Source organism: Gorilla gorilla, chromosome 14 (assembly GCF_029281585.2).
Source record: "Gorilla gorilla gorilla isolate KB3781 chromosome 14, NHGRI_mGorGor1-v2.1_pri, whole genome shotgun sequence".
Lineage (NCBI taxonomy): Eukaryota > Metazoa > Chordata > Mammalia > Primates > Hominidae > Gorilla > Gorilla gorilla.
Genome location: NC_073238.2, coordinates 35,600,075 through 35,624,604, shown reverse-complemented (window position 1 = coordinate 35,624,604; position 24,530 = coordinate 35,600,075). Strand labels below are relative to the sequence as shown.

Here is a 24,530-nt window from a genome sequence, read left to right as displayed (position 1 = left end):
GACTCTTCAAACTGTATTCTGAATCCATCTACTCTTCTCCCTTTCCTCTGCCTCCACCCTAGCCAAAGCCACGATCATCTCTTACCCGGCTAAAGTGTGTCTTACCTACTTGCAATTCATTCTCCTCACTATAGCCAGAAAGATTTTTGAATACTGATATTTTTCACTCCCAGGAATTTCACTGTTTCTTTTCATAATTGCCAGCTCTTGATTGTAATGATCTCCTCTCATTTGACATATAGATACCCAGCCACATCTCTCCAAAATACAAAGTATACAGATTATAAGTTTCTGTTCTGAAACTATTAGCTTGGTTTCCTCAGTTATAAGTTTTTTCTTTTGTGGAGTTTGGTGATGCTCTTGTATGGAGTTTAGCATCTTCAAATGGTTGATGTATTTAGATTGTGTGTAAAGCTCTGTGCTTTCTGCTTGTTGTTGAAATGCAGCCTGGTTTCCTGCAGGTCCCTTGGGGTGTGGGTGGGAGCTGATGCCTTGGCTTGCATTGTGGGGAAGCTCAGCACAGACCACAAGGCAGGGGCTCACTGTCCCACCTGCGTGTAAAGGCTGCCTCTTCCTCCTGGGTGTCATCAGCCATCCAAAGCTCTGACCTGGTCTCCACCCCAGATTTCACACTGACAGGTACTGCTGGGTGCAGAAGCATCACTTCCTGACCTGGAAATCGTTCCTAATAATGCAACCGAAAGGCCATCCCACATTTTTTTCCTTCATGACACTGATCATAATGAAGAGTTAGTAAATATTTACTCATTTATGGCTGTATTTGCCCACTAAAGCAAGCTCTATGAAGGCAGAGATAAAGTCTATTTGGGTTACCACCAGGTACCCAGTTCTCGACACTGCATTTGACACACACTTATTTCAAGAAATCGTTATTGAATAATGTGTTGTTTAGGCTTCCATAACACCTTTCATTTAAAGAAAGGGTTCTTAGCTCAACACAGTTTGAAATCAACCACGAGAGAGGACAGCTTATCAAATAAGGAGCAAAGGGCCTTGTGCTTCTGTGTAGGTTCTGTGGGGAAAGGTACCTGGTGGGGTCTGCTGCACAGGCCCCTCGTCCAGAGGGAGCTGCAGTCCTGCCGCTGTCCTAGGCTGACTACGGAGCCCGACTTCACCTTCCCGAGAGCAGGGAGCTCATTTTCCTCTGAACTCGCAGACTGCTGCCTGCAGAGAGGCGGAGCCTGCAGAAACTGCTGCAGGGCCATTATGGGGCATTCCAGGAGACGATTACATTAGCTGCTGGGTCCTGGGGGGCTCAGCAGGCAGGAGGTAGAAGGAAGGAGGGAGGAAGGGCTTCAGCCTGCACCGCTTTTGAGTTATCCTGGGGTGCCAGCACCCCCAACCCCTCATCAGCACCACTGCCATCTGCACCCACCTGCCCACTGCTCTTCGCAGTGGTTGCCAGCAGTTGGTAAGGGACCTTCCAGAAAAGAGAGTGTTCATGCCACTTGAGGAAGAGGGGGCTGTAGAGATCACAGCTTCTCTCCGCACCTCATTCTATAGCTAAGGGAGCTGGCCCAGAGCACAGATGACTGGCCCAACGTCACACAGGCAGTAATAAGCGGGGCTAGGGCCAGGATGCAAAGTTACTGATCCCCAGGGCACTGGGACTGCAGCAGACTGCCCTCTCCTTCTCTCTCTTTTCCTCCTGTTTCATCCCCTTTCACCTTGTCTGCTTCATCTTGTTCCCAGCCTCTTACCACTTCAGCCCTGTGCCACCACTACAAAGACACTACCGCACCACTGGCACCCCAGGCTCCCGGGCCACCACCATGCATTTTGCCTACTCCTGGCTTGGGGATGACGGGCTTGCTGGCCTCTGACCAAAGCTCTCTCTACGGTTTCAAGCAGAATCTGGGAGCTGCAGTATTAATAGCAGGGAGGGCCTGCACCAGCCCAGGATTCCCACGCCTCTCCAGGAGCACTGGTGATTCATTTTACTCCCAGGCTCACTCTTATCCCAGGAGAACAAGAGCCTGATTCCCAGATTCCAGATCCGATTCCCTGAGATGAGAATATTCCTGAAGCCCCTGGACTGTGCATAGCTTTCATTTGACAATCTCGAACACATACCTTTGTCTTTATCCTCTCTGATCCCCTTCTGCCACAGCTCCTCCTGCTTGCCCACCTCCCCCAAACAAGATCATTCCCTTGAGTCACTCTCATATCTGACATTACACCTCGACTCTTGGAGCCAGCACACTGTATTGCAATGACCTGCTTCTCTCTCTGTTTCTTAGTCCTCTCAGGGAGCACCTTCAGGGCAGAATATGTCTCCAGCACTTAAAGAGCTGGCGCTGAGAAGGTCCTCACTCATTGTCGGTTGCAGGGGATCTGGCCACCTGGGATCCAGCTCTGTGGTGCAAATGGGAGGAAGGGAGGCAGAGCCAGGTTTCCCATCCCCAAACCGCCCAACCCCACCTCCCACCTCCCAACTCCCACCCTCAGTTGGAGCCTAAGGTGACAAGGGGCTGCTGCTCCTACCTTGCTATGTCACAATTTTCTAACTAACCAGAGCCTGTCCCCTCAGGTGAATGTGTGGGAGGGAGAACAGCCCGAGTGAGGAGGCCCTCCGAGCATTCCTGACCAGCTGGGGATCCTGGCGGGACGGATCCTCCACAGGAGCGTTTTTCTAGGGTGTGTTCTATGGAACGCTGGACCTGTGATGTGCTCCGGGAATAAAAGGTTCAGAGGTTGCTTTTGGGAAATGCCGCTTCCTACAAACCTGTCTGTCCCTGTTGTAGCTTCACGGTACACCCTGCAGCACGAAATGCGAATTGTAAAACAGTAAAAACAAAGCATTAACAGCGGGGGACATTCCTCTGCTGACCCCAAAGTTCAGCAGGTGCGGGACAGGGAGGGGCGGGCTCTCTTGTCTGCATCAGGCTTGGGGAGCCATCTCCGCTTCGGGGCTCGCAGACAGGGCTTCTCTGCCAAAGCAGCGTGTTCTCCCACCTCGGGGCGTGTTCTCCCACCCATCTGTGTTCAGGCATCCCTTCCCTCGCATCTGGATTTTGTTTAGGCCTATTTGCAATTCCCTAAAAAAAAAAAAAAAAAAAAAAAAATCTAAGAAATAGTTGGAGCCTGAAAGAGAGCTGGCCAATGAAACGCCCCGTTGGGGCATTACCGCATCGGTGATTGGCTGCCCTGAGGCGATGGCTGCGTTTCCGGGGCACCACCGTGCGCCGGTGCCCACGCGTACCAGGCTTCAGGGGAGCACTCGGGAAGCGCGGGGGGTCGCGTGCCCTTGGCCGGAGGCCTGGTCGCCCGCTGGCCTCGCCATTCTCGGCTCCGCTGCTGTTGCCTGCGCGCCTGTGGCGGAGCAAGCCTGCCTCCAGGGCAGCCTCACTGCCGGGATCCTGGGCAGACCTCCCACGTGATAACCGTGATCACGGTGTTGATGCTCACTCTGGGGCAAGGGTGCTCACGTGTTCTCGTAATTGGGCGGAGTAGCCCTTCCTTCAAAGTCAGCCCCGGTCCCCTTGCACTGTGCAGCCCTCTCTGCCGGACGCTGCCCGCATTAAATCTCCCCTTAACCTCTAAAATGCTCATTGCCAGCGCCCTTCGTTTGGTATTTGTAGCAGATACTGTCTCCTGCTGTAGCGCCATGTCTGTTCCCCCTTTCTACCATGATATAAAACCTCCTGATTTTTAGCTGGGCGCATGGTTCTGGAATCATGACTATGTTCCCAATTCCCTTGCAACTAGATGTGACTAAGTTCTGGCCAATGGGATGGTCATGTTCTACTTCCAGGAAGTGTCCCTAAAATAAGGGAATATGTCTTTTTAGGTCCCTTCCTCTCTCCAGCTGTCTGGAATGGAGCTACCATGTCTGGTGCCCAAGCAGCCAGCTCTGACCCAGAGGTAACATATTATGGATTGTGGAGCCACAGGATGGAGTAGCCTGGGTCTGATGGTTCTGTTAGTCAAGGCTAGTCAAAGAAGCAGGACCAACAGGAAATACATACGTTTATGTATGTATATGTTATGTATATGCTATGTATACACATACACACACACACAGATACACAGAGAGAGAGAGAGTTAAGAAAGTGGATCATGTGATTGTGGGCCTGGCAAGTTCAAAATCTGCAGACCCACAGAAGAGCTGATGTTGCAGCTCAAGTCTGAAGGCAATTTGGAGGCAGAATTCCCACTTCTTCAGGGGACCTCAGTCTTTTCTCTTAAAGCCTTTTACTGATTGAATGAGGCCCACCCACATTATGAAGGGTCATTTGCTTTACTCAAAGTTTACTGATTTAAATGTTAATCACATAAAAAAAATCTTCACAGCAACATCTAGATTCATGATTGAGCAAAATCTGGTTGCCATGGCTGTTATGGACTAAGTTTTGTCTCCCCCAAATTCACATGTTGAAGCCCGAAACCCCGATAACTCAGAATACGACTGCATTTGGAGATAGGGTTGTAAAAGAAGAATTAAGTGGGCCAGCTGTGGTGGCTCATGCCTGTAATCCCAGCACTTTGAGAGGCCGAGGCGGGCAGATCACGAGGTCAGGAGATCAAGACCATCCTGGCTAACACGGTGAAACCCCGTCTCTACTAAAAATACAAAAAAATTAGCTGGGCCTGGTGGTGGGCACCTGTAGTCCCAGCTACTCGGGAAGCTGAGGTGGGAGAATGGCGTGAACCCGGGAGGCGGAGCTTGCAGTGAGCGGACATCACGCCACTGCACTCCAGCCTGAGCAACAGAGCAAGACTCTGTCTCAAAAAAAAAAAAAAAGAAAAAACAATTAAGATACACACAGAGGCACTGGGATGCATGTGCACAAAAGGACAATATGATGGAAGGGGAAGCAAGAAGGTGGCAAGCCCAGGAGAGAGGCCTTTGGAAACACCAACCCTGCCAGCACCTTGATCTTGGACTTCCAGCCTCCAGAACTGTGAGAAAATAAATTTCTGTTGTTTAAGCCACCAAGTCTGTGGTATTTTGTGTGGCAGCCACAGCAAATGAACACACATGACGTTGCCAAGTTGACATGTAAAATGAACCATCACAACAGTGCTTAGTTAACAAGACTGCATGTACTTCCCAGGCAGGCACAATGCATTCATCTCTGAAAATTATGTGGTTTTCATATGATGCTAAAGAGTTTGGGCTTTAAAACCATCAATGCTGGTGGGTGATTGAAGGTGGTAAGCAAGGAGTGCCAAGGTCAAATTTGGATTTCAGAAAAATCTCTCTGAAACCAGTGATGGGTAGAGGAGAGTGAGATTGCAATCAGAGAGTCCGGTTAAGGGTTGATGTATAAAGATAGGTAGAAGATAGATACAAAGGGACAGTGATGGTGGGAAGAGGAGAACTGAACAGCACATTGGCAGGAGGAATAAGGAAGAGAGAAAACCGAGGGAGAATCCCAAGTGTCTCATTTGAGAGGCTTAGGGGGATAATGATGTCACCAACTAAAGTCAAGAATGCAGCTGATTTCCCCTTTTGTGGTGGTGAGCCTGGTGCGGCATGAAACAATTCATTTGCTTTTAGGCATGTTGAGCTTTATCTGCCTTTGGGACATCCACATAGGGATTCCAGCAGGCAGTCTGATATGCTAGCATGGAGCTCAAGTCTGGTTGGAATCCAGATTTCTATGTCTGTTTCCATCCAGCAATTAAATTTCCAAGAGCAGTGAACCTTCCCATCACACTTGCATGTCTCGGTCCTAGATCTTCCAAACACGCATGACTATTTGCTTTTGTTTTCCTTTTTGGCCATTGTTATCCCAATAAGATCAATTTCAGAAAGGATGTAGGCACCATTGAGGACCCCTTGCTGCACGATAAAGACCCAACTGTAATTCATAACAGACATGAATCGTATTCTACTATTCTGGGGGTCTAATTTTTTTTTAATTCAGAATCTTTGAATCTCTCCCCCAAAGACCTAAGACTAGCTTGAATGTTAGAAGGATCTGTCTCTGGGCTGTATGGAGAAGTGTGGCTGCTATTTGAGAGCAGATTCTCATGGAAAAAACATTTTTCCCCCATGGAATTTTCTTCCATGAGTCTAAACCCATCCTGGCTCAGGGCCCTCCCAGTCTCCTGCACTGAGCAAGCAGGTAGGGAGAGAGCAAAGAGGGGTGGTCTGGAGTTTTAGGATCTGCATTTGAATCTCTCCTCTTGATTTGTGACCTTGGGCAAGGCTCTGCCAATCTCTTGTTACCTAGCACCTGGTCTATGTCAGGTCCCAGAGCTTTTTGGGTTCTATCTGGGCCTCAGCATCCACATTGGACACAAAGGGTAAATATTCCTGCCATGCAGGGTTATTATGACAAATGCAATGAAATAATAAATGTGGAAGGGCTTCTCACAGTGCCTGCCTCAGAGCGGAAAGTCAATAAATACTAGGGCATTCTGTGTCTGAAAATCTCACCTCTAATTATTCTCTTTTCCTTCCCAATTATACAAAACAGCAGCAGCAGTAACAGCGACCACAAAATGCACTCCAAGATACTTCTAACCATTTCTTGCTGGGGGAACGTTTGCATCCTTGGTTAGTTAGTTAAAAATTTTGTGTTCCTCCCATGTCAGAAGCCCCTGGATCTTGTGTGAAGCTGTGCATTCCCTGATTAGTTTGTTTCTGTCCTTCTGTGGCTTGTTCTAAAGGGCTTTGCTGCTGCCTTCATCTGGGGAAATTCACACACTAATGCAGTGGTATCTCATCCCAATCTATTAGGTGTGACAACTACTGGCAAGAAATAGATTTGTGTTTAATTCTTTGTTGCCCAGCAGGGACCTCTATCACCCAAAGGGAAACAGCCGTCTATCTACGAAGCTGTGATCTCCCCTACCAGCAAGAGAACTCAATTGCCAGGTCTTTGCTTTTTCTGGCTTCCAGGGAATGCAGAAATTTCAAGGAGCCACTATTGGGCTCTTTCCCTATAGGATGTTGGGCCAGGCAACAGAACAAACCTCCTGAGGTACTTCTACCTGGGAATGCCCTCCTGAGGCCGATGGCAGCCCTCTGATGAAGATACTATAGTATTTATTTTTTGTACATGCTGGTGATCATCCAGTGTACATCTCTGCTTAGTGAACCTTCATGAACTGGAGGCTGAATATTCTCATCCTGCATTGATAGAACCACGTAGGCTGGTTCCGGGCTGTTTTCTGTGCAACACTCAACATGACAATAATAATGATGATGATGCTAATGATGATTGTAAAATCCGCAGTAGTTGCCATTTATTGCCCTATTTGGCTTGTAAGACTTGGCAGATCACAGTGACATACACACACACACTCTCTCTCTCTCTCTCTACTGTGTGCCAGGGACTGGACAAAGCACTTTGCATGCATTATAACACTTTTCCTAACAATCCTGTAGCAGGCAGCAGCAGCATCCCCGCTTTATAACTAGGGAAGCTAGAGTTCAAAGAGGTGAAGAACTTGCCTTGAAGTTCAAGGCCATACAGCCCAAAGTGGCAGAATCAGACCTGTACCCAAGTCCATCTGCACAAAGCTGGCGCTTCTACCCTGTACAACATGGTGTGTTTCCAGTGGGCTGTGACTCTCTGGTGGTGGAACCAGCCTTGTCAATTGCTGTCTGCCACATCCAGTCTGACCTGGCTGCCTGGGCATTCTCCCACCCCACGGGCAGCAGTGGCGCTTGCTGCCAGGGCTCCAGGGCATGGGCAGCGGATGGGAGGGAAGGAAGGCCAGCTGTGCAGCTCTACCGAGCTGAGAGGCAGGGTGCCTATTGATTGACTGGAATTCGATTTGTTGACACAAACTGCCAGCATTTCACAGTGATGAAAGGATGGCCCACCAACCTCATAACAGCAGAGATTTCCCTGAGGGTCACCAGAGCTGCTGATGTGGCTCCTTTGTGAGGAGAAGAAAGCAATCAGGAGAACGGGTGAGGTTATTAGGTCTTATTGCTTCCCTCAGCTCCTGCACACACTGAGTGCTGCGCGGCGTGGGATTTCAGGCTCCCTGTCCTACGTGCTGCGGATTCTGTTTGCCCCTCTTCCACTGCAAAAAGCCAGCTGGGGGACAAACAGCTCATGTACGCTGACTCCAAGCATATGGAGAATGCACACACAGATTTAGGGCACCAAAAGAAACCTGCAGGTGGAACCAGCTTCAGCAGACTTTAAAAATAACAAGATCATTGGAGTATAAATACAAATCCATGAATGCACGAGGCACACCCGTCTCTCCCTTGCTTTCTCCATCCCTTTTTATGTTTTGTCACATTAAAAATATTTAGACTGGTTTGATTTAAAAGATCTATTCAGGTAAGCTGGCCAGCTACACAGGTCTGTACAGATGGGCAGGGGAGGAAGAGGAGAGGAGGGTATGTTCTGTGAGGACAGCATTGGTTTAGCAAGTGTTTATCAAAATCTGGAATATGCACAGCAGTAGGGGTGGGTGTATGAGGGGGAGGGGTAAGAAAATATCAGGAATAATGTTACCTTATATTGTATAAGTGGGTTTTTGCAGCAAAATATACATAACATAAAATTTACCATTTAACCATTTTAAGTGCACAGTTCAAGAACATTAAGTACTTTCACATTATGTATGGCACAGCCATCACCACCATCCACACCATCCATCTTCAGAACATTTTCATCTTCCCCAACTGAAACTCTGCCCTCATTAAACAATATCTCCCTGTTCCCACCGCCCCCAGCTCCCGACAACCAACATTCTGTTTCTATGAATTTCACTACTTTAGGTGCCTCATATAAGTGAAATCACGAAGCATTTGTCCTTTTTTTTTTTTTTTTTTTGCTGGGCACATGTGTCTAGTGTTATGAGAGGAGTTGGGAATGTTTGAGGGTTGCCCAGGGATGCCCCACCCCCTCCTAGGGGCTGGGCTCGGGCGTTTCTGAAACGTCCCTGAAAGCATCAGGGACCAGGCCCCGGGAGCTGGAAGGTAGAGGCAGACCTATCTGGGCCGGCCGGAGCAGTGGGCTGATGGATCTCACAGCCGGCCCAACCTCTGGCCACTTTGGCACAGGCCTAGCGGATATACAGGCCCCAGATCCAGCTCTGACAAGTACTGAGAAGGGACAGCTTTAGTCCCCAGAGGGCAGAAGCCTGAGTCCAGGGCAGCAGGGGCAGGCACAAGTCTTACTCAGAGGCTAGGGGTGGTCAGCACCGTGCTGAAGGCTCAGGGGTGTGACCCTCAGCCGTCCAAGCTGGGTCGGAGGAGCCTTAAGTTTGGCAGTGGCTCCTCTGCCAGCTCCTGCTCTCCCAGCCAGGGCTGGCTGCCCCCAGGAGCCAAGGCGGAGGCGCCAGGTCTGTGGCAGGAACTAAGAATGCCCTGGTCACTATATATATTGGTACAAATACATAAATACAGAAAGCCCCGAGCTCCACGGAGAAGAGCTGAAGGGACGCACCTTTGTCCCAGGGATGGCCCAGGCCCTGCCAAACTCAGGCAGGCCAGGGGCTGAGGGGGCAGAGGACACTGGGGACAGTTCCGTCTGTGTTCCCCAGGCCACAACTTGAGTGGACAATGGGGAAGTCCACTGTGCAAAACTGTAAAAGGCACTCGGAGTAGCTGCTACCGCCAACTGCCCGTGGGGGCCTCTGGCTGGGGGCTAGAGGCCGGTAGGGAGCTCTTCTTCGCTCTCGCCGCAGTTTCCACAGCAATCCTTTGGCGACTGGAGAGTCTCTGCAGCAGTCCCTTGCAGGTGGCTGGCCCTTCCAGTCCAGGTCTGGGGGAACTGAGCCATCCAGCCCAAAGACATTCAGCTCCTGGAAGCACTCAGTCTCCACCATCCCGTTCTGCCAGGGGATGGGCACGCTGCCTGTGGCAAACTTTTGGTAGAAGTCTTGGTCGGTAGGCTCCAGCTCCACGCCCTTGATCCTAGAGAACTGTTCAATGTCCAGAACATCCTTGCAGTAAATGGCCCGAGGGTCAGGCTTGAAGGGCGGCTCCAGCATGCCGGCTCCCACCCGCTTGAAGTTCAGCTTCTTCAAGAGGGGGTGCTCCTTCACTTCGCGGGCACTGCCCCCACGACACCCCAGGCGTTCAGCGGGGTCCTTGCAGAGGAGCTGTGAGCGGAGTGAGCAGGCCTGCGGGGAAAAGCGCTCGGAATACTCCTCGGGGACCTCCTTCACCAGCCGCTCCACCTCCTCCCGCTTGATCTTCTTCTTCCTCTGCTGGAAGGGCGACTGGCCTGCAATCATCTCCAACGGGAGGCAGCCTAGCGCCCACCAGTCAGAGCTGAAAGTGTACGGTTCATTCTTCACCACCTCTGGAGCCATGCAGCTCACGGTGCCCACACGGCCTTTGATGGTCTGGCCCTCGGGCACGTGCACAGCCAGTCCCAGGTCGGAGACGAGGATGTGGCCGTGGTCATCCAGCAAGATGTTCCTGGCTTCAGGTCCCTGTACACGATGCGCTCCCGGTGCAGGTCCTCCAGGCCGCAGCAGATCTCGGGACGTAGAAGACGGCCTGCGCTTCGGGGAAGCCAGCCCGGCCCATGTGGCAGATGTGGAAATTGAGGTCGCCCCCGTTCATCAGCGTCAGCACCAGGCACAGCGCCTCCTTGGTCTCACAGGGGTAGGCCAAGCTCACTATAAACCTACTGTTCACTTTCTCCAGGATCTGCTTCTCGTTCAGCGCCATGGCCTCCCCTTTCTGCTTCTTGATCCGCTTTTTCTCTAGCTTCTTGCAGGCGTACATCTTGCCTGTGGCCCGCACCTGGCAGGCGCACACCTCCCCAAAGCCGCCTTTGCCCAGGACTCGGTACTGCCTCAAGGTATTTTTGGTCACTGGCTGCCTTTCCAGCCACTTCCACTGCAGGAAACGGTTGAAGTAGATGCTGTTGAGGTAGTCGGCAAAAGGGGCCATGCTCAGGTGCTCGTGGGTCACCCGGGTGAGTTCCTGGGAGAGTTCTTTGCAGGGCCCCTGCTCCAGCCGCTGGGTGCAGTTCGTCACCAGCTGCCGGGGGACCTCAGGGATGAGGTCAGGAACCCCGTGGCTCAGAAAATTCTGCATTAGCCGCCGCCCACATGCCTTCCGCTTCTCATCCGGGGTCACTTCATACTCGGCCATCCCATCCTGGAAGGCGATGCAACGGCTCAGCTCCGGCCTGGTGGCACAGAACTCTCAGAACAGCAGGCGCCCGATGGGCTGCCGCTCGCACAGGCTGTGATAGTCACGTTCGAGACTGAGCCGCAGTTCTTCGCACTGGCTGATGTGGGGGAACTGGAGCATCTGCCGCCATTTCTTGCTTTTGCCTTTGCGATTTCCACCGCCACCGTCCCGGGCCTTGAGGAGCACCGTGTCCGCTACGATGTTCTCGAGCTCCATGGGCCGCGCTGCCGGCCGGGATCGCGCGCGAGTGCCGAGGCCGGATGGCGATCGGCGCGGCTCTGCTCGGCTCGCAGCGCGGCGGCTGCCACCCACTCCCCCATCTCTCCCGCCCCGCCTCCCCAGCCGTCGCCTGCGTTTGTCCTTTTGTGACGGGCTTATTTCACTGAGCATAATGTTCTCGAGGGCCATCCGTGTGGTAGTATGTGTTGGAATTTCCTTCCCTTTAAAGGCTCAGTAATATTCCATTCTATGGCTAGGCCACATTTTGTTTATTCATCATCGGTTGATGAACACTTGGGATGCTTCCATCTTTTGCCTATTGTGAATACTGCTACTATGAACATGAGTGTATAAGGATCTGCCTGAGATCCTGCTTTCAATTTCGGGAGATAATTTCCAGAAGTGGGACTGCTGGATCATACAGTAATTCTGTTTAATTTTTTTGAGGAATTGCTGTAACTTTTTTTCTAAGTAGCTTCATTTTACTATTTTACATACCCACCAGCAATGTGAAAGTGTTCCAATTTCTCCACGTCCTTGTCCACACTTGTTATTTTCTGGGTTTTCTTTCTGGTTCTTTTTTTTTTTTTTTTCCATAATAGTCATTCTAATGGGTGTGAAAAGGTATCTCATCGTAGTTTTCATTTGCATTTCCCTAATGATTGGCGATGTTGAGCATCTTTTCATGTGCTTATCGGCCATTTGTATATCATCTTTGGAGAGATGTCTATTTAAGTTCTTTGTCCATTTTTAATTGAGTTGTTTTTACTGTTATGTTGCTTTTTATTTTTATAATGGCTAGGTTTAGAGTTGTGGATTTACCCCATTTTGTGGAGAAAATGAAGGTCATGGAAGTTCAGGAACTTGCCTGATGTCTCCCAGCTGGGTGGGACTGAAGTGCCGCCTTTTGGCTTTTTTTTTTTTTCCGTATTTTTCTTTTCTTTTATTATTATTATACTTTAAGTTTTAGGGTACATGTGCACAACGTGCAGGTTTGTATGGCATATGTATACATGTGCCATGTTGGTGTGCTGCACCCATTAACTCATCAGCCTTTTGGCTTCTGACCCTGTCTTTCTCCTCTGCTCATGCTGTCTACTCCCAGATGGCAAGATGTGGTTCACACCTTTCAGACTTCACATTTGACTTAGGAACAATACAGGATGGCATAAAAGATGTATCAAATGAAGGTTGCAGAAGATGAATTTTATGGACATTCAGAAAAAGGGGCCTGCTGTATGGGTCATTTGGGAAGGTTCTGTGACAAAGGGGAACCAGAGGTGAACATTAAAAAATAGTGTGATAGCAGCTAACATCAAACTCAATGGGGAAAAACTGAAAGCCTTCCCTCTAAGATCTGGCACAAGGCAAGGATGTCCACGCTCACCACTTCTATTCAACATAGTGCTAGAAATCATAGCCAGAACAATGAGACAAGAAAAAGAAAGACATCCAAGTTGGAAAGGTAGAAGTAAAATTATCCCTATTTGAAATGGATGATATGGTTATATACATAGAAACCCCTAAAGACTCAACCAAAAACTGTTAGAGCTAATAAATACATTCAGTAAAGTTGCAGGATATAAAATCAATATATGCAAATCAGGTGCATTTCTATACATAAACAGCTGACAAGAAAATCAAGAAAATAATCCCATTCACAAAAAAGATGAGAATACTTAAAAATAAATTTTAACCAAAGAGATGAAACACTTGTACACGCAAATTGTAACAACGATGAAGGAAGTTAAAGAAGATACAGATAAGTGGAAAGATACCCATGTTGACTGAAATAATTAATATTGTTGAAATGTCTAAACTACCCAAACTGATTTACAGATGCAAAGCAATCCCTATCAAAATCCCAATGATGTCCTTTACAGAAATAGAAACAACTACTCTAAAATTCATATGCAGCCAGGTACAGTGGCTCTCACCTCTAATTCCAGCATTTTGGGAGGCCAAAGTGGGTGGATCACTTGAGGTCAGGAGTTTGAGACCAGCCTGGCAAACATGGTAAAACCCCACCTCTGCTAAAAACAGAAAAGTTAGCTGGGCACTGTGGCAGATGCCTGTAATCCCAACTACTTGGGGGGCTGAGGCAGGAGAATCACTTGAACCTGGGAGGCAGAGGTTGCTGTGAGCCGAGATTGCTGGACTGCACTCCAGCCTGGGCCACAGAGCAAGACTCTGTCAAAAAAAAAAAAAAAAATCATATGGAACTACAAAAGACCCAAGTAGCCAAAGCAATCTTGAGCAAGAAGAACAAAGCTGGAGGCATTACCCGCTCTGATTTCAAAATATATTACAAAGTTATAGTAACCAAAATAACATGTACTGGCATAAAAACAGACACGTAGAACAATGGAAAAGAACAGAAAGCCCAGAAATAACTCACACATGTGGTCAACAAATCTTCAACAAAAGTGCCAAGAATACATAATGGGGAAAAGTCTCTTCAATAAGTGGTGTTGAGAAAACTGGATATCCCCAGGCAAGAAAATGAAACTGTATCTTTATCTTACACCATACACAAAGATGAACTCAAAGAGACTGAAACATAGCCCTGAAACTGTAAAAACTCCCAGAAAAAAATATAGGGGAAAAGCTTCATAACACTGGTCTTGGCAATGACGGTTTGGATATGAAACCAAAAGCACAAAGGAACAAGTGAGACATCAAACTAAAAAGTTTCTGCACAGCAAAAGAAACAATCAACAGCAACAAAAAGCAACCTACAGAATGGGAGAAAATATTTGCAAGCCATACACATTAATATCCACAATATAGGAGTAACTAGTACAACTCAACAGAAAAAAACAAAACTTGATTAAAAAGTAGACAGAGGAGTTGAGCAGACATTTTTCCCAACAAGACATACAAATAACTAACAGGAACATGAAAAGATGTTCAACATCACTAATCATCAGGGAAGTGATAATCAAAACCACTATGTCACTTCACACCTGTTAGGATGGCTATTATCAGAAAGACAAGAGATAACAAATATTGGTGAAGATGTGGAGCAAAGAAAACCCTTGTCCATGGTCGATGGGAATGTAAATTGGTAGAGGCATCATGGAAAACAATATGGAAGTTTCTCAAAAAAAGGAAAAATAGAACCACCATGTGATCAGCAATCCCATTGTGAGGTCTATATCCAAAGGAAATGAAATCGGTATCTTAAAGAGATATCTGTTCCTTGCAGCATTATTCACCATAGCCAAGATACAGAAATCACCTAAATGTCCATTGACAGATGAATGGATAAAGAAAATGTTGCATATACATATGCAATGAAATATTATTCAGCCTTTAAAAAGAAGGAAATTCTGTTATTTGTGACAACATAAACCTGAAATCCAAAAATGTCAAACTCATAGAAACAGAGAGTAGAATAGTCGTTACCAGAGGCTGAGTGGGGAGGGATATGGGAAGATGTTGGTCAAAGGGTATGAGCGAGGTCTGTTATGTAAGGTAAATAAGGTCTGGAGAACTACGTACAACAATGTGACTACAGTTAATAATATTGCAGACTTGAAATTTGCCAAGAAGGTAGCTGTTAAGTGTTCTCACCAAATCAAAAAATGATAATGATGTGAGGTGATGAACGCATTAATTTGCTTGTTGTGGACAGTTTACAACATACACATATATCGAATCACTGAATTGTACACCTTAAATATATACAATTTTTAATTGTCAACTATACCTCAATAATGTTGGAGAGAAAGAATAGTGTGAAATATTTTATATAAATGTATTAGCTTCTTAGGGTTGCCATAATGAAAGTACTTCAAATTGGGTGGCTTAAAACAACAGAAATTTAATTTCTCACAGTTCTGGAGGCTGGAAGTCCAAAATCAAGGTGTTGGCATGACCATGTTCCCTCTGAAACCTGTAGGGGATTCCACGCCTCTGCTAGCTTCTGGTGGTTTGTGGGTAATCTTTGGCATTTCTTGGCTTGCAGCTGCATAACCTCAGTCTCTGCCTCTGTTGTCACATGGCATTCTCCCTGTGTGTGTCTCTGTTTTCACAGGGCTGTCTTTCATTCTTTTCTTTTCTTGTTTTTGTTTGTTTTTTGGTTTTTTTAAGACAGAGTCTTGCTCTGTTGCCCTGGCTAGAGTGCAGTGGTGCAATCTCAGCTCGCTGCAACCTCTGCCTCCCAGGTTCAGGTGATTCTCTTGCCTCAGCCTACCGAGCAGCTGGGATTACAAGTGCCTGCCACTGCGCCCAACTAATTTTTTTTGTATTTTTAGCAGAGACTGGGTTTCACCATCCCGGCCAGGCTGGTCTCAAACTCCTGACCTCATGATTCACTCACCTTGGCCTCCCAAAGTGTTGGGATTACAGGCATGAGCCACCGTGCCCAGCCCGTGGCTGTCTTTCTGTAAGGACATCAGTCATGTCAGACCAGGGCCCACCCTACTCCAGTATGACCTCATCTTAATTTAAGTATACATTTGCAACAATCCTGTTTCCTAATGAAGTCAGTTCTGAGGTACTGAGAGTTAAGATTTCAACATCTCTTTCTTGCACGGGGAGGGGAGACTGATTTAGCCCCTACCAATAAGAGAAAAAATACTATAGCACAGTCTGGATGTAGTGATTTCTTTCTACAGTCCACACACACACACACACACACACACACACACAGAGCTGATGCAAGCACATGCTGTCAATGCAAAGGAAAAAGACAGATGTCTCCCTACGCCTTTCTAAGCTTTTACATATTATACCCCACATTGTCAGCTCTAAAATCCTGTATCTAATACATTTATCTATCTAATAGATTTTTTAGATCTAATACATTTATTTATTTGGTAATAAATAAATAATAAATTTACCAACTGTCTTGGTGAAAAGGAGTGCATGCTGGATGATGGATGAGGCCTTGAATAATGGCCTTCCCTGCCACTATGGCCACTCTCCACTCAAGGATCTATTGTACAAGCATTGGGGTGGCTGGGGACAGAGATGACTGACATCTACCAGCCAGTTAGCCGGTTCCTCCATCTACCTGCTTAGTGAGTGTCCTGTCTGTGCCAAATCTTCTCTAGTGGCAATGATGTGAGACACAAAGATCTGCACATTTTGTGGCCACTTCCAGCAGTTCATCTACATGCTTCTTCCCAGACCACTTTGTCTCTGATCATCTAAACTTGCCCCTTCTAAACCCCAGACCAAGACCAGCCAAGTTATTTGCCACTACATGGAAGTCCATATATATCCTTATCTCATACCACTTCTGACATACAAAGTGGACAAACAAGCATACTGCTCACAGCTCTACCCTCTAGGTGGGTTTCCCCTCATCACTGTCCTTTAGGGCCACCACTGAGTTGAGTGGTAGTGTTGACAGCTGCCCATTCTCAGGCAGCATTGAGTATCTGAACCAATCTATCCATGAACCAGGAATGAGCTGTGTTGTTCCTCCTTCATCAGTGAATCATAGAGTTCCCTCACTCCTGCCCCCATATTTATAGATGTGAGCTGAGAGACATGTCAGGACAGCAGAGGTAGGTGACATGGAGCCCTGGGCCACCCTATACCCTCTGGACTTGCTCAGATCTGGTCCTGAATATACCATTTCCATCATACCTTACCACCTTGTTGGATCTGACAATGTCCAGCTCGTAATAGGAAACTCCTATCATAAAATCACCTGATGTCCCACTTTCAGGTGCTTGATCTCTCTTGACCCCTTATCACATCAGAAGCTGTTTTTTTGAGTGGTGAGTAATTAAACAATAAATAGTCTCTTGAATGGTGTAGACGTGGCTTTCTCCAGAACCCTACCCATTCTGTACCGCAAATCTGTTAGGGTTTGTCCAAGATTTCCTATAGCATCCTTTTCTACCATGGATACCCCAAGCACTGTTGGATCTGTTGAATTATATGGCCTCAACAGCAGAGTATGTTGTCCTGAAGCCTAGAATTTCTTCAGTTTTCTTATGCTTTGGGTTCCACTCAAAACTGGTAGACTTCTAATGACCCAAGAAATGAGTCAAAGAAATAATCTCAAGTGCAATATTGGCTGCCTCCTAAAATCCAAAGTCGCCCACCGAACAATATACCTTTTCACAGGGGTAATTGTTTACCTTAGGATGCTGCAAACCATGGGACTCCTAAAATCTTCACCAATATGGCAGGACTTTGACACTGTAAATGATTTATGTTTCACCTTCATGTGTTTTACTATGACATCCAGAGTACTGGCCACTTTCTGTTCACCAAGTCCAATTAGCATAATGTCAACAACATAGTATACCAGCATGATATGTCAAGGTGACAGAGAGAGAGAATACATATAGCCTTGGGGAAAGACAGTGAATGTGTACTCAAATCCTTTCTTAATGAGACAGAACTGATCTTGACCATCCTTCCTGAGGAGGTTTGAAGATGACTTGTTTGCCAGATGGATAGCCACAACCCAGGAACCAAAGGCTGTGCTGCTCTGTTCCAGTAAAGATACCACATCCAATTAGGTAGCTACATACAATTGGGACTGCAACTTAGATAACAGTCCGGTAGTCTGCTGTTACTCATGAAAATCCATCTGTTTTCTGCAGAGACCATGTAGATGGATTGAATGGGGATATGATGAGGATGACCACCCCTGCATTTGCTAAGTTCTTGGGAGTGGCATCGATCTCAGCCATTCCACTGGAATAGGGTATTGCTCTGATTTGCTATCTTTGGTGAGAATGGGCACTTTCTGGGTTTCCATTTGTTTCTTCCTTCCTGGTTCTTATTTCACAGGTCAGGAAACAAAACGTGAGGGCTCTACCAGCTGCTCAGTCTATCCTTTCCAATTGAGCACACTGGAACTGAGGAAGCAAAGACAGGGTGAGCCCTAACACCCTCATCATCACTGCTGAGCCTGCCTTGACAAGAACTCCATTTATCACCCGCCTCCATAATAGCCCATTCTAACTAGCTGTCATCATGGCATTTCAGGTTCTGCTGATGTCATTGTAAGGTTAGACCCTGTATACCCTGAAAAATCTGTATATTTCCATTTTCTTAGTGTAAAGTTACACAGGTCCCTTTGGGGGAAGGTTTGTGGCACTGCAGGGTTTTTTTTTCAAGGGGGCCCAGCCTCCCCTTCAATCACTAGGCCAGGGGCCCGAGAACTGACTCAAATCTGGGAGCTAGGTGAGGGATCATCATTTTTCTTTTTGGCAGCGGACATCAGATTTCAGCTTACCTTCTCTTAATATTTTTTCTGGTTACACAAGTCAAGAAATATTCACAGTGGGTACTTACCCATCTTTCTCCTAGAAATGCCCTATGTGTACAGGACCCTGGCTGGCACGTTGGCCTTGCTGCCATATGGTAGTCATATTCACTTTGTGGTAGTCATATTCACTTTGTGGTAGTCATATTCACTTTGATGGCCAAATGCTGCGACTTGGCCTCTGCTACTCCAAAATATCTTCATCTTCAGTAATATTAGAGAGGTCAGTTCTGTGGCAGCATTTCCTACTGTGAACCATAGACCACGGAAGACAATCACTAGTGAGATTCCCAACAATGCTGGTGGCCCCTCACCAGTGAGTTTCTTGTTTTTGTATAAAGGGCATGTCCTCTTGGCCTCACAGGGAACAAGATCAGGGTCTCCAGTCTTGCATAATAAACCCTCCCTGGACTGTCTGACTCCTTCCTCAATACCATGCCATGGCAAATATGGCATCTTTCCCTCATTGACTATAGGCTGTCATCTTATCCAAGCTTCAAGAAACCTCTGACCAGCATTATTGGGATAGGCACAATTGTCCTTTTGAGGACAGTGAATTATAGGATAGAGTCAGTAGACCTTTCCTAGTCAATCTTATGTATAATACCCACACCTCCTGACCCAAAACTCTCAAGATCCGCCCCCATATGTGTTTCTCTGACTTCTCCTGGTAAGAATTAGGCCCTTCAACTCCTGATGAGTAAACCAGTCATCAAATACTTGGTGAAGAGCTTTCATCAACTGCCTTTGCAATGGGACTTCATTTCCCTCTCTGGGGTTTTGCAGATAATGGACCTTAACTAGTGGGCTGGAGGCAATGAGGGTATGTGAGGATGCATCTTGTGAAGGACAAAAGTCATCTTGTAAGTAGTCCCGTCAGGTGAGGACTTCCTGTGGTACCCAGGTAATGGAAAACCACAAATCTGACTGGAGGTCTCAACATCCTTTATAGCAGTAGACCAAATGTTAGCTACATCTACCAACACTTCCAAAAGTTTTTATGGAACAAACAGAGACAAATACCAAATGCCAAGTAACCAAGTTACAACACCTCACTTCCTTTAGGCGGTGCTGTCAGAAGCATGGTTCAATTCTCAGTTTCAAGTTTGAGGTAACTCTAGACCCCCGCCCTGCCCCTCCAAAACTGTAGGAAAATACTGCGAAAGATGTCTTCTTCATGTTCCTCAAGGTAGTTACTCTCACCCAGAGAGCGGCAAGTACTTGGAATCTTCCTGATATTTTTTTCTCCTCCAGAGTTTTAGTGATGAAAGATGTTGGGAGAACACAGAATGCTAAGCCCCACAAATCTTATCGGAGAGATCTCCGAGAGAAATCAGAATCTTTCAAGATTGTTTTAGAGAAATATGCTACCATTCTGACTCCATTCTAACAACTCCCCTGTGACCCAGCTGGCCTGACAAACTAAATCATGATACTCTGCAAAACATACCCTTTCACACATGAATGCCCACGGCAATGTTTCCTAACCATTCATGAGTCATAAAACCTGTGGCAGAAACCATTCTACGTGTTCACCAAAACATTTCATTTTCCCTCTGGGCACCAGGAAAACTTTTTTTTTTTTTTTTTACTTTTTCTAATCTAAGTGAGGCTATGTAAGGAGTTCTGCCCAATAAAATGTGGGCAAAATTGATATCAGCCACTTCCAGATCATGCCCTTAAACTGTCCTACAAAATTATCATCCACACTCTATGTCTGTTATCATTAGCTGTCAGGATGCAGAGTATCAAAAAAGGACTTTAACTTATTTATTTTTTGAGACGAAGTATCACTTTGTCACCCAGGCTGGAATGCTGTAGCGTGATCACAGCTCACTGCAACCTTGACCTCCCAGGCTCAAGCTATCCTCCCGCCTCAGCCTCCCAAGTAGCTGACACTACAGTCGCATGCCACCACTCCCGGCTAATGTTTGTATTTTTTATAAAGAGGAGGTTTCACCATGTTGCCTAAGCTGGCCTTGAACTCCTGGGCTCGAGTGATCTGCCTGTCTTGGCCTCCCAAAGTGCTGGATTACAGGCATGAGCCACCATGCCCAGCCCAAATGAAGAACTTGGAGTCCATGGTGAAAGGCAGAACCTCCCCAACTCAACTGAGCTGGTCATGAGTGAAAAGTACATCTTTAAGCCACACCTTTCAAATGGGTCAGCAAATTTGATAAATTTGGCAAATTTCAGCTATTCCCACCCACTACGTATACCTCTCTTACAATTTATAGTATCTTCTCATGTCCTTTGCTCCTATCAAACCTATCCTAACCAGCACCTATATTAAATATTTATTTCTACATTATATAGTCTTCAGAGTTCTAGGGTGGTGTGTTCAAATGATGGGAATATTACACACCTGCACTGTCCAGTCACTAGCCACATCGAACTACGGAGTACTTGAAATGTGGCTAGTGTGACCCAAGAACTGAATTTTAAATTGTACTTAATTTTAATTAATTCAAACTTAAATAGCCACATGTGGCTAGTGGCTACCACATGAAAGCATGCAGCTCTAGACAGACATGAGCCTAGACAGGCAGAATAACTAGATTCTAAAATAAGTTGGTAACTAGGGAATTAGCACTTTCTATGGGAATTTAAAAGGTGTTAAAATATATACTGGTGGGAAAGAAATTTAAGAAAAAGTGGTGGTCCTTAATGGTTTAAGAACCTTAATGGTCAAACATTTCTAAGAATGCTTGCCCCTGGGTAATATTTCTAACTGGTCAAGTCACAATTATTACAGAATGGACCTCCCCAGTATCAATTGTTTCCCTATAGCTTCTATGTGCAGCATATTTATGCCCTGAGTGTATAATGTCTGGCCGTAATGACAGGAAAGGTTGGATTCTAGGGGTGGAATACATCAAATCACTAGGATGTCACCAAGCCCACTGTGTGGGTTAAATGCTACAGGCAGAGGGTTGTGCCACCCATTCCCCACCTTCCCTAACTCCCATCCTACCCAAAGCTTCAGCCAAATGGAAGAAAATGCCTCCCACATGGCCACAGGCTGAAGTGCTGCCCCTCGGTGGCCAGAAGTCATTCACATGCAGGCAAAGATGATGTTAACAATACAAAGAATCAGAGAAAGACTGAATTCCTTAGATCAATCTGTTTGGCTTCAAAAGCTAGAATCTCAAAAGTCTATGTCCTGCTGACTTTATTTTTCTTTCAACTTTTCAATGCCATTGCTCCTGCCTGAACAAAAGACAAGAAAGTCCAGTCTCATTCCAGAATAGACAGAGCTCTACACCACTGCGGGACTAGAGATTATTCCTCATGCTGGGCAGGGCAGGGTAGAAAGAATAGAACCCATCAAAGCAAGAGGTGGCTAATTCCCCCAACAAAACTAAATTAACAATATTAGCCCAAGTGAGGAAGCTGAATCTTCTCAGGGTGTTAAACAGTTTGTTCTGTTTTCTATATTAAAGACCCAAGTGTAGTTTATTGTTTTTATGGAGTTAAGTGAATTCACATGTTAAATTTAAAAGGTTTGGTGAGACAGGAGATTTTGTTTGTTTCTAGTATTATTTGGCAGAGTATAAAAGTCCCTGGACTTAGAATTGGAAGGCTTGGCCTCAAATCCACACCCTTCCTGGTACCAGCCCAGTGCCCCTGGGCAATCACTCAACCCATCTCCTTCATTGGCGGTTGTGGCAGCCCTTCTCAAGCAGCGTTGAGAGACCTTAGCTCCCTAACCCAGTGGTTCTCCAACTAGCGAGTGCTCAGAATCACCTGGAGCGTTGGTTAAAACAGCACTGGGACCAATCCCGAGTAGTCCTGGAATACAGCCTGAGAATTTGCCTTTCCAGCAAGTCCCCAGCCTGGATGAATGCCATTCCCAGCCCACCCACCCCTGGCTCCACTTTCTCTTGTACTAGCTGATATCGGAAATTCCACCATCGAGAGCCCCAACCCAATTTAGCTGGGAAGCTTTACTCTTATTAAAAGGTACATACACGAAACAATATTAGCAGTTGGACTATATCTTTCACATCTTATCCTCCATCATTCCCGTGTCTCCCTTGCTGTATTGCGTGCACAAGTTCACGTGTTTGAGGAAGGAAACTTCAAACATAGTCTGTACCAAGAGGCTTTATTCTTTTCTTTTTCCTCTCTACCCCTTTCCCCTAGAGCTTGGTCAAGATGTCCTAATGGTCTAAAATGTCAAAAGAAAACCAGATGAGGAAAAAGTAATAGAAAATAACTCTATTATAAGCTTCCTTATAGTTCAGATTCATCTCTTTCTTGTAAGAACCACCCACCAGTTCCTACTCAGAGACTCAAGGATACTCCTGTTCCTCAGTTGGTTCACAATAAAAACACTGAAGATTTACATCAATCGAAGGGTTTCTGTTACCATTCACATGGGTCTTCCCAAATGCTAGTGAAACGTAGACAGTCATTACCAAACAAAAAACACTCACCAAGGGCCAGACTCCCACACATGGATCCCAGAAGTCAGAGAGAGAGTGAGTGTGGAGGCCTACCTCCTCCCAACCTGCTCACCCACGGAGCCACTCCACGGCAAAGGAACAGTAGCTCAGAGGCTGCCCGCACTGCCCCCACTGCAGAGGTTTAAGGAAATCTCCCAGTAGTATGTTTTATGTTGGAAGACCCTGAGGTAAAGCCCATACTTCAGTCTGTATTTGTCCTCCCACAAAATGAAGAGTGCTTGTCCATGAGACCAGCCCACGTCTAATTCGGCAGGACACAGCACGCAGAGAGCCTCGAGCAGGCAGCCCACTGCTGACTCCTTTCCAGGGGCCTTTCCCCGAGAGGCAAAGCTTTCTCCCAGGGAGTCCCCACTTTCAGCCCTGTCAGCATGCCCAGTGTCTGCACTCTGCAGGGCCCCGTTCTGTCCCATTACGCAAGTTGGTTTTCAGCGGCTATGGGGAAAGTCACACACGATTGTGCCAAAGTGAACAAACGTTGGCGACCTGGGGAAAAGCAGCAGCTGCACATCCTGAAGTGTTGGGTCTTCGAAGGAAGCCTCGTCTAACCAGAGGAGCCATCACTCTCCTCCTCCAACAATTTCTGGCATATGAAATTGTCTTATCGTGTTACCCCCTTTTCCCTGTTGTAAATCCACGCTGGCAAGCCCAGGGCTCTCCCTAGCTCTATACACTGCCTGGCATGGTGCCACGCAGCTAAGTGTGTTGGAACACAGCGCTGTCCACCATTCAGTTATTTTAACAAGCACTATGGAGCTCTCATAAGTGGCTTAAAAACACTCACATTTACCCCAAAATCACTTTAAAATAATTCACTCCATCACAGTCTCAGCCAGAGCCTGCTCCAGCCCTCCCACAGACTTTTACAGCCTCCCTAGACTCCCCTAATTCCAACTCAACAGGGACCACGAGGACACTGTTTATAGAGCATTTTGGCTTCTCGCCCTGTGGCCCACAGCTATCAATGCAACAGCAATTTAATCAAGCGATAATCTAGTAAGTCCAACTTGTCACTAGGACACTAAAAAGCCCTTATTTAAGGTCAGTGATAATGGTGATGACAAGAATCCTGGGTGTCTATCATCTCAGATTATCAAGTGACACCTTTACACTGATCTCATTTAACCCTCACAAGGACCCTGAGGCACGGTTAACTTTATGACCCCATTTACAGACAAGGAAATGACTGAGAGAACAGACAACCAGCCCTAAGGCCCAGTGCCTGCCTGCGAGGTGAGCCAATGGCCTGTCCTGAGCCCTCCCTCCGGCCACCCCTGGTCACACATACCTCCCACCCTGCTGGGCGGGGGACAAGCGCTATGGACAAAACTGCCTACGGCACAAGTCCATGAAACCGGATCACCCAGGACTTGGCACGGAGGTGGGGAGGGGAACAGCACATACTTCTCTACCATGGTGCCAATACTTCTACAAGCTTCTTCTGCGGCTTCCCTGAATGCTGGCTCAGGGTAAGTGATTTTCACAAAATCAGCCTAATAAAGGGGAAAGA

The 24,530-nt window shown here is 46.8% G+C and overlaps 1 long non-coding RNA gene and 1 pseudogene across 1 annotated transcript in view; one reads left to right on the top strand and one right to left on the bottom strand.

Annotated features, from left to right (window-relative positions):
- LOC129526329 (uncharacterized) overlaps window positions 1-24,291 on the top strand; it is a 45,277-nt gene extending 20,986 nt beyond the window's left edge. The window contains exon 4 of the long non-coding RNA XR_008670993.2: window positions 24,195-24,291. This is a non-coding gene — a long non-coding RNA (uncharacterized lncRNA). The remainder of the gene's footprint in view (window positions 1-24,194) is intronic.
- Window positions 9,554-11,406, bottom strand: LOC101129124 (G protein-coupled receptor kinase 6-like; annotated as a pseudogene).
- Window positions 24,292-24,530: the final 239 nt, after the last annotated feature.